The sequence below is a fragment of the Anomalospiza imberbis genome, chromosome Z (assembly GCF_031753505.1).
Source record: "Anomalospiza imberbis isolate Cuckoo-Finch-1a 21T00152 chromosome Z, ASM3175350v1, whole genome shotgun sequence".
Taxonomy (NCBI): domain Eukaryota; kingdom Metazoa; phylum Chordata; class Aves; order Passeriformes; family Viduidae; genus Anomalospiza; species Anomalospiza imberbis.
Window position 1 is genome coordinate 13,390,903 of NC_089721.1, and position 10,991 is coordinate 13,401,893.

General features: G+C 39.3%; 2 long non-coding RNA genes across 2 annotated transcripts; both read right to left on the reverse strand.

The window, feature by feature from the left end:
* Positions 1 to 2,267: 2,267 nt before the first annotated feature.
* LOC137464725 (uncharacterized) lies at positions 2,268 to 5,858 on the reverse strand. Its single transcript, XR_010994386.1, has 2 exons — positions 5,002 to 5,858; positions 2,268 to 4,507 (listed from the first exon to the last, which is right to left on the reverse strand). It is a non-coding gene; the product is annotated as an uncharacterized lncRNA (long non-coding RNA).
* Positions 5,859 to 8,647: 2,789 nt separating this feature from the next.
* On the reverse strand, positions 8,648 to 10,948 carry LOC137464724 (uncharacterized). Its single transcript, XR_010994385.1, has 3 exons — positions 10,812 to 10,948; positions 9,135 to 9,212; positions 8,648 to 8,988 (listed from the first exon to the last, which is right to left on the reverse strand). It is a non-coding gene; the product is annotated as an uncharacterized lncRNA (long non-coding RNA).
* Positions 10,949 to 10,991: the final 43 nt, after the last annotated feature.

Here is a 10,991-nt window from a genome sequence, read left to right on the forward strand (position 1 = left end):
TCTATTTACAAAAACGCTGAGCTAGCAGGTTTTTTCTCGTGTGCTTTATCTGATATTTGCCTTACAGAATGTTGTGTTCGGTCTGAGGGCATGTGCATACTGAGCTCCTTTGGCCCAGCTGCTCTTGATTATATCACTCTGCTTTCAAAATTTTCTCTGTAGACCTCCCAGTTCTTCCAATTTGTTGAAAGCTTGAGCCCAGAATTTCATGTATTTAAATCAATGTACCTACATGAAAGTCATGAAGCCCTAGCTACTGGCAGTAGGTACCTGAGCCTCTGTATTTCACTGTTGTATTTTCTTAACCCCAGGATCACCAAGGTATCTTGTGGACATGCAGGTTAAACGGTTTCCTTACTATTTTTCCTTGGTGACAGAATTGTTTCTGCACAATGTTTTAGTTCAACAGCAATTTGCTTTGCTTTGATTTCCTTCAATGTACATATTACATGTGTTTATGGGGAAATCAATGTTTAAAGACTTGGTGTGCCCTCACAGTTCAAGGTGGTGAGATTGATACTGCTTAGATCTATGGCTTGAGGCCATCTTCTGCACAGATAAGCATTTTGCTGTAGGCTGGATGCAAGATAGGGAACTGCTGACCTTGGGGGTTTATGCTGTAAAAGTCCTATGCACTTCTTTTCCACTTGTCAGTAGAAAGAATGAGAAAGATCTGAACTTCTCTTCAGCAGTCTTGAAAGACTGGAAGAATGTAGAAAACAGACAGACTTCATACTAGACCTGAAGTTCTCTTAAGAAGTGGAGGGTCCTTTTATTCCTTATATTGTTAGGGAAAGACATCTTGTACTCTTGACTGGTTTGGTACCAAACCCTCATATGTGCAATAGTGCCCTTTACTGTTTCAATTGATAGACAATTTGCTCGCCTCCTGCTTCGGTTGTCGGGGTTCATTCTCAGTGCTGATAAAATCCTGTAAGGTTGGCTGGAAGTATTTGGTGTGCACCACATCCACCAATTCTTGCATGAGCACAGAGGCAGCCAACAAAAATTAAGCAGGTACAGCTTTTAATAGGGCAAATACAAGTAATGCAGCTCAGTGGTGCCTGACAGTTGTTCTCTTGCCAATTATAGCAACACAGGTGGAGACACTCTCAAAGGAAGAGCAATACTCCTTCTCCATTTCCTTTTCCTTTTCTTTGTAGAGAGGATGTGGACAAGGTTTGATTAACAAGTGCTGAACCTATAAACTATAGGTAATACCCCTGAGTACTGCTGTGACATGCAGCTCACAAGTACTGAAGAACTCAAGAGTTCAGGCAGAGTAAACTGAGCTGAAGCAGCTGTCGTATAAAGCAAGTACTTTGCTGTGGAAATCACACTGAGGATGGAAATGGACAGTGGTCACTATGGAAAAGTCAGTATTTCTTCCCTTACAGTATGCAGAGACACCTGCAGAGCCTAAGAATCCTTACTGAGAGATGAGAAGCACCTGTTGCTAGTAATTATCCCTGTGAAAATGAATATGATTATATGTATTATTATTATTCTATTTATTATAACTCTTATAATATTAAGATTATTTCAACTGTGTTCACAGCAATAAGCCATAAGCATCTTACTTTTTAACATTCACCCTACCTTAGATCATTACTCTGCCTCCATATTATTGAGGAAAAAAGTTCCTCTGTCTTACAGCAAGTGGCAGGAAATATTATAATCTTGGTTGTGGATTAAGATAGATGTAATTAATTTGGTTTAGAAATGTATAAAATAAATATGCTATAACTTTGTTCTGAAGCATTACTGTTTCTGAGTGGAAAAAAAATCCGCTTCCATGGGATGTTTTTATGAACATAGATAAATCTGTTAATAATTGTCAAATTAACAGTCTAGGAGTCTGACCATTCCATTTCTTACATTAATCCCCTTTCTGTTCATAGGCTTCTGTAGCCCATTGTCTATAGCTTGTAAAGAAACAATCATCTTAAATATTAATTTTTGCTTTCCGCTGCAAATATTTTCTTAGTTGTTGAGTTTGGTCCAATATCACGGCAGGAGGCAAGTTATGAACTTTAATTTGGACAAGCCCTCAGTTTGAAACAATAATTTTTTTAATGATCATCCTGTTTCTATTCACTTTCTTTCTTCTCTGGGGAGGCTAATAGTTCTGGTGGAAAGAACAGCCACCTTCCTTTCTTATTGAACATAAACTTTTCCCTTTTCTGACATGTTCCAAACTTCTCAAAGCATCAGAGCACAGAAATGTCATTTGTTGTTTCTGTTACCTTGATTGGTAATGTAGATACTTCTTGGGAAAAGAAAAACCAAAATTAAATAAAAGTCCCTAACACAATGCCACAATCCCAAAGGACAAAGAATTGTGGCTGTCAGAAATTACATTCTGGTAACGCCTGCTGAGGAGATTTGTAACGTGCAAATAATGCAAGGATGGGGGCAGAACACAGATTCAGCATGAACCCTATTGTGAGGCCTTAGGACTTTAGTGTCTGTTTTGCTCTTGTGACTGAAGGATGTCATAAACACAGTATTCAAAGTCCACTTGCAAATCTTAATTGTTTACTGGTTCTTCTCTGTCTTCTCTGACAACTGTGTCAACTCAGGGTAGTTACTCATACTTTATAGTGGAAAATATTGCAATAGCAGAAGGCTGTTAGAGTTACATAATGCTTATATAAAGAAATTTCCATCAGTTTATCCAGAATAAACATTAATAAATGCTGTTAAAAAAGGGTCACTTAAGTGAAGGGCAAAAAGATACACAGAACTAAAGTAAATTGTAGCATAAGGTAACTAAATGCACACTTCTCAGAATTCAAAGGAAGGAACTAAAGCTGACATCCTCTGATGTAGGCCTAAAGATTGTTTCAGTGAACAAAAGACTAGCTGATACATGCAATTGTCCACTTATAAATAAAATGAGACTTAAAGGAGGCCTGATCTAGCAAAATGTTTGGGTTTTCTCCTTGGAAATTCCATTACAATAATGAAGTACCTTTCTCTGCTTGAATCTATTTGTAGCACACTGTAAGTAGGAAGGGAAACGTTATCAGATGCGTCCTCAATTACAATAATTGCACAGATTACAAAGGCAAACAGACACTAGTTGCTGAGTACCTACATCTGTTCTGAGTTCCTTACAGGCTCTGTTTACTTTCTGTATTTATCGTGCAATAATTTTATCAGTCCACAAATTCTCCAAGTCACTGGAGTGAGCTTAAAACCAGTGGTCCTTTTATCATTTGAAAGAAGAAAAAATTTGCTGACGATACCCAAGAGGTGGTTCGGAAGATCATAGCTGTAGGAAATCTTCAACATTTTTGTATTTTTACCAGTGTATTTAGTAATACTTGGCAGTCCTGTGATCCACAGAGGAAAACTGAAAATTCCTTCAGTTAGGTGTGACCCTGCTGAGGCTCCTGTTGCTTGGCATAGTAAACCAAGGAAGTAAACGTCATCATGCAGTGCCCAAAACAGGGTATCTGTACAGATCTCATATCCCACACAATGATCATCCTTCTTTGGGAATGATGCAGTTGCACCAGGAATTTAGCAGGCAGCTTTAAGCTCTCCAATGCAATTCACTGAGTGAACACATAAAATGGTTAGGGACCTGGACCAATGAACACACAGAAAGTTAAAAAAACCTCTCTATTATACTGCATTCAGACATTTCTCTTTACATTAACAGATCAGGCCTCCAAGAGAGTGTAACTGTAATCAAAACCTCAGAAGTACCATCAGCAATACATAAAATTCCTATTAAACACTTTATACACAATAAATCTTCTCAGGAGATGTGGAGGAAAATGATTCATCAGCTAAATTCACAGTGGTTCATTCTAGGTGACTACATTTAAACGCTTCTCACCAGAAATACCTGTACAAGCAAGTTGATGATTTACAATAGGTCATGCAGGCACAGTTCACTGCACTGAACCCTAGCCACAGAATGGAAGTTAAGACAGCCCAGTACATGGGATTCAGTGACCATATACAGTTAGCCTGATGGGAAGTTCAAGTCTGTCCTTTGCTTATCTGTTGTGAAATACATTAAAACTGAAGTGAAAACTGGTCCCAGCTAATGAACAAGAGATGTTTGTATATAAAAAAATCCTCCTTCAAGAATTGTTGAACTGTGATTAACAAATGGATTATGTGTTTTTGGTTAAATTTCTCTTTGTTGCTCTGTGTTGCTCTCTTTTCCTGGTCATACAGAAGTGGCTTTGTACATTATGGTCTGCAAGAGATGTTAGGAGCATTTATGGGCAGGTTCATCTGAGTGCAAGATGGAGGTTGTCTTAGATGGAATGGAATCTGACAAACGAAAATACTGATGGCTTCAAAAACATGATATTGACAGTTGATTGCTGATGATACTTCTTTTCAAATAGCAGGGTCAGAGGAGGCCATAAAGATGCTGAGAAGGCTGGAGCACCTCAGCAGCAAAGATAGGCTGAAAGAGTTGGGGTGAAAAAGAGAAGGCTTCAAGGACACCTCACTGACATCTTTCAGTACCTAAAAGGTGCTGAAAAAAAGAGAGAGAGGGGGACTTTTTACATGGGCAGGTAGTGACAGGGCGAGGGGAAATGGTTTTAAACTGAAAGAGGGAAGGGGAAAGAGGTTTAAGTTAGATGGTAGCCTGACTTAATGAAAGTGAGTGGACTAGATGATCTTTAAGGTCCCCTCCAACTCAAACCCTTCTATAATTCTGTTATTCTATTATATACTCTAATATTGATGCATTTAGCACTTCCAGAAGGTTTCCAAGTTTTTCCTATCTCATGAAAATTTCACATTTATTAACTAACATAAAGTTATTTTTGTGTATTTTGGCTGAAATATGTATAAGTCCTCAATCTTCTGCTATTATAGTCCTGTATTTTACTTTCCAGAGATGCAGTTGTTGAAAGTAACAATGAAGGCAAAGTAAATTTAATATAAAATATTACTTCTGTATAGCATTGATAATGGGCCAGCAAAGACCAGAGACACTATATCCAACAAATATAATAGCTGTACCTTGATATTGGTAGTCTTCCTGTTCTCCTTACAGCTTTGGATTCCCAGTCTTTGGAAAAGGCAAAATCAGAGTAGTAGAACTGCAACTGCATTCCAAAAAAAAGGATGCAGAATGCAGTGAAGAGGAAATAACTAAGTGTTTGAAAGAAAGAGAAGTAAGAGAAGATTTGAGGATATTTTGTCTGAGGACACGTTTGGAAGTTATCTGCACAAGCCATCATACTACTACATATCACTACAAATAGCAAAAATATGGGAAAATCTGCCCTGCAAAATTCAAGCAGCACTGTTGGTTGTTTTTACAAAATTACCATGATTTCTTACGTTCATATGTATTTGGACGGACTTCTTGTTCTTGGCTCATCTGAGAATTCACACTGGACAGGCTCCATATGATGTTGTCTAATTAAAGGCACTAACACCCACTTTTGTGTCTCCTCATTCCATTCCAAAAGCATTGGCTAAACCTGTGGAACTCGAAAGGTAAGTCCTGGTCCCATCAAGAAACAAGCCATCAGAATGCCTCAATAGCTCTTCAGTCAGTGGGGGTTTGCATGAATGCTCATTTGTAAGGGTTCATGTAGAACTACAGCAGAGACGAGTCCCAGGTTGGCATTTCACTTTGGTAAATCCTCACCTCTACCTGACCTCTAGTTTAATTTTTTAATGTCTGCCTCTTGGCGGGAAGATATTAATAATATTATTAATGTATGCCTTATATTATTTACTAATTATTATTTACATATCAGGCACATAACAGTCTTAAGGACTGTATTTAAGGAGGTGTAGTATCCCCCATAGAGCCCAGAGTCTGCATCCCACATGTGTGTTTGACCATCAGCATTTTATCCAGCCCATTAAACTGCAAGCTGGAATTTTCTGACCTTTTTCTTGACAGGAAAAAACAAAAACACAAAAAAAAAAAAAAAAAAAACAAAACCACACCCAAAAAACCACAACACCAAAAAAAAAAACACCTAAATAGGGTTTTTTTTCTGCTGATCCTGCATCATAATCCTTGCCAGATTTCCTGTAAGAGCTCAAAAAAAAAAAAAAAGGAAACAGAATGTGACCCTGAAGTGAAAAAAATTTTGTAATGATTTAGAATCATGGCGGTAATGTTGCTGAACATTCTCTTCAGCTAACAGGCACTCAGGAAGAGAGACAGACCAGAAAACAAAATGCAAAAATGATCCCATAACTGCACGAAGTAATAATTAACAATAAATGCTCTTGAATTGTATTCCCCTTTTTACAAAGGCTTCTTGTTTGTAAATGTTGTTAACTTTTTAAATTCCTTACACATCTGTTTGCCTATGTAAGTTACAAAGTACAAAACTAAAGGACAGTGAAGAATTTCAGTTGTCCTGAAGCCAACGCAGGACTTCAGTCTCCACTGTTTAGGCAAATCATTATGCAGTCAGCAGCTCAGCACTGTTTGAGGCTTCCAGTGTGGATCATGTGTGAGGCTGACATTAAGAATTGAAGTGACACAACAGACAGAAGCTGGGTGGTCTTCCAGTAGCACATGTGCTTTGGTAGCTGCTCCACCTGCAAGTCTACAAAGTGAGTACTCACATTATAATCAGCACAGTCCTGGTCAATGTGACACAGAGCACACATTGTCTTGCACAGATAGAAGATGCACTTGATAGATGGAAGGCTGTGCCAGAATGAAAAAAAGTTCTTGAAGGGAAAACAATATTCTTCTAGAAAAGAGGAAAAATTCTAGGTTGCCCAGCTTTCCAACTTTTTATTGCTCTTAGTCTTATCTTAATTGCATGTGGAATGACTCCTTGATTGTCTCCAGGTTCTGGAATAAAGTTTTCAGTGAACATTTTATGCCTGTATCAGCCAAACATAATTTCACACAGCAATAATATGATTAATAGGTCTACATTTTTGTAGGATGATTAGCTGACCTGAAAGAGGAGTACTCTAAAATTATCTGTTAGCGTTGCTGTATGTATAATACATGGAAGTATAATTGTGGGCTAGGTCAAAACTTCTTACAATTTACCTTTAACCCCTTTCAGACTCTCTAGATTTTCATGGATTGTGAAAAAACTTGAGAAAAGCCACCACATCTCATGTCCTGATGTGCTATGTCCACTGTTGCTTATCAAAACTCCAGAAAACAAAAATACTTTTGCAAATGAGGTTAAATATTTGGCTGTGAAACATTTGGGTCACATCTGAAGAGGTACTAACAAAATATATGAAATCTGTAATTATAATTTCTATGTATGTTATTTCTACTCATGATGCACAATGTATACCCATGCAAAAAACTGCCCAGTGCATATGTATTTTAACAATAAACACAGATAACTTTTGAACAGACATTTTCTTCAAGAGGTTTTCCAGACAGTACTGACCTAGACGAAGTCTGCTAAATTTATACTGGGAAACGATCTTCCAATTCAACCCATTTTATATTTATATGTATGATTCTATATTATGGGATCAAAAGAAAAAAAAATAGCTAAGTACTTTATATCTTATTTCTTTAGGTATGCTTCTTGTAATCCTGCAGAATCCAAATCACTACAGTTTATGAAACTGAGGGACAGTAAGTTTCTGGACTTGCTCCTTCCTCCAGATATTTAACATTATATAAAAGAAAATATTTAGATAACAACTAGACTTCAACTACCATCGCTTGCAGTGTTCAACCGATACTGATCTCTCTGACTTCACTAGTCAGCTGCTGTTTCTGTGGTCACAAAAATATGAAACTTGTAAACAGTAGATAAGACTTGGTATGGAGCTTGTACATTAGCAGATAATACTGAATAGATACAAATGCACGTCCTGTCCTAGCTGGACATTTCCTCTGAAAATAGAAAGACAACAAAGGAACAGGCTGACATGTTTGTGTCACAGGACTAAGGTTTAAATATTTTTGACATCAATCTACAATTCTACACATTACAGCTTTCAAGCATTCAATTTTGTTTTTATTTTATTTATTTTATTTTTATTTTATTGTCTACAAAGTGACTTCTTAACTCCTTATATCTTCCCTTCACTTTGGAAATAATAAAGAAATAAGGAGGATTAACAGAACAGCTTTCTGTCAGAAGCACAATCCATGTTTATTTTCCTTTAAAACTTTTTAAACACTCATATTATTGCCCTCGGCGTACCTATCAAAGGGGCCCCACAGAAATGTTTTCCTCTTGCATAACAGCACACATCTGGCTTGCTCTAGGCATGACAGTAAAGCCTTCCCATGCACAGAACAAGTCACTGTGCAAGGGAGATGTACTGACTCGTCTGATACAGAGATTTCTTGTAAATGATTGACAACACTACAGGAATGAGCAGTTGATTTCGTAAGAATTTTTCTAATAGAAGAGACCAGAACAGGCCACATTGCAGCTACCTGTATTCTACCTGGTGAATAATTTGGTTTTGATGTGGGAGATCTGGGTGTGTTATGAGTGCACTAAGGAGCTTTCAAAACCATTTTGGGAGCCAGTCAGAACCGTCCAGCACGCTGGATGTAGGTCAGAGGCTGCCAGGTGCATGGCCTTGCACTAGATGAGCTAATGGTCCCTTTCGGCCTTCATTTATTTTCTGAATCACCTGCTTTTGGGCAATAGTAATATACTCAACGCTGCAAACAAGCAGGCCTCCTGAATTCTTGATTTCACATCTCCAGTTTATTAATTCCTACATTTCCTCAGACAAAGAGCTGTTTCATTTATTAAAGAAGGGAAATATGTGATTCACAATTTTCTACTATTAGTTTAGTAGTCATTTTTGGCTGTTTGGTACTTCACAGCTCCCCCTGGGAGAGGCTTACAATGCTCAGCCTGGACAGATGCTCTCAGCCCTTTTCAATGCTGCTGTGAGAGGCTGGAGCTAGAAGAGAACACCTGCACTTCAGTAATTTTCCCAAACTCAGCTAAATGTTATGTCCAGAAGATGTACCATGTTATTTTAATTATTACAGGATTCTTTAGTGTCATCGAGGTGATTCTGGAAAAGGAAAAAACATAGGTAATTTTGAGGCATATAAATGGCTAATACAGGTTGAACTAGAGATATTGATAAAGATCCTTTAGATGTTTGCTTAACATAGTCTTCCTTATGTAAATAAAAATTTAGGCAGTTTCCAGACTTACTAAAACTAAATTGCATTGTTTTTTAACGTAGCTCTTGGAAGTCTTGGAGGTAGTGGTGGGGAAATGACACACCCATCTCTGAGAGAGGAAAAGGAGAACATAAGAGTTACGGCTTAGTCCATGTAATTTTATACTTGAAAAGCTATTAGGACCAAGTATGAACTGTTCATTTAAAACCTTCAGCCTAACCTCACAGTAAAACTAGATGGAGGAACCCATAGGAAAAAAAATACAGTGGAAAATGCCATGAGGAAAAAAGAAAATGGTCAGAACAAACCATACATTAATCAAAAACAAGCAAGCCACCAACACTGGACAGGTAGAAGGTGCTGGAATGGAAAATTTTAATTCTTGTTTTGTACTCTGCTACAGTGATAGCTTTAGCAATATTTCTGTTTGGATTATAAACTATCGGAGATATAGTTCTTCCACTAAAAATTAGACTTCCACTAGTTTAAAACAAACCTTCACATATTTTTAAATGCAGGAGGCATCAACATTGCCTATGTGCTGTTGTATACCAGAAAACAAGAATGGGTGTGGCAGGCAACTCCTAGGTTGCAAATAACTGTCTGAGCAGACCTAGGGACAAGATCAATAGCACTGTTATGTTAACAAGGCCATTAAGCAATAAGCACCATGCAGAGGGGTGGAGTTCATAAAAAAGTAAATTTTCAGGAATTAACACGGGCAAGCTCATTAGAGCCACGGCATGAGGCTGCTCTTCTCTTGTCAGCTTCAGCGTAGAGACCGTCAAAGGGACGATCATGCTGTCTGTTCTGACAAGTTAAATTATATTTGGATGGGTATATTTTCATCTGGTGTCAGGACATGAAACCTGGATGACTGGGGGTCCCCTGAAGACTCCAGTGTAGAAAAGAAACCTGAGTTTCACGTTGTCAGTGCTCAGGCGGGGTGGCAGAAGGGCTGGTTCCAGCCAGTGCCATGCACTTGCTGTCTCACTAAAGTGCTTCGGCCAAATAGCCCAGGAGCTCTTGGGAGCTGCAAGCTGCTGCCTGGGCCTTTCCTTCCTCAGCTGTGGGGACCAGGAGCTGGAGAGGCACCGCTGGGCACCACAGAGTGGACTTGCTGGGCAGTACTGCACCTTTGACTTTTCAGCTTTTGACACCACTTCATGATACCCATTTTGGGTACAGCTCAACCTGAATTATAAAGTGACACGGTGTTACCGAGCTGCATGGAAGAGTGGCTGTGTAACAGAGTCGAGGGGACATGGGATGAAGGGAATCCTGTGGGTATGAGTCCTGCCTGTGAGGGGGTGCGTGGCCCTAACACTTGTCTTCCAAAATGTTCTGGCATGCCAGACTAAGGAATGCACTGCAATGCAACTGTAAAATGCATCTAAGAAGGGGAGACACAGGTATGCTTCATCTGCAAGAGGAACAGAGCTGAACAAGGATGATCAAAGGACTGGAGAATCTCTGTTATGAGGACAGGCTGCCGGAGCCGGCCCGGTTCAGCCTTGAGAAGAGACGACTGAGAGGGCACCTCATCCCTGTCTGTCAGTGTCTGCAGGGAGGGGCCAGAGCAGGGACCGCGCTCTGCTCGGTGGAGCCGAGCAACAGGACAAGAGGCAATGGGCAGGAGCTGATGGGCAGGAAATTCCACCTGAACGTGAGGAAGAACTTTGCAGCACAGGTGACCAGAACAGATTACCCAGAGAGTCCGGGGAGTCTGATTTCGCAGACACTGAAGAACTGTCTGGAGACAATCCCGTGCCATGTGCTCTGGATGATCCTGCTCGAGCAGGGAGGCTGGAACAGATGACCCGCTGTAGTCCCCTCCAGCCTGACCCGGTCTGTCACGCTGAACCCGCCACACTGCATAAATGGACTA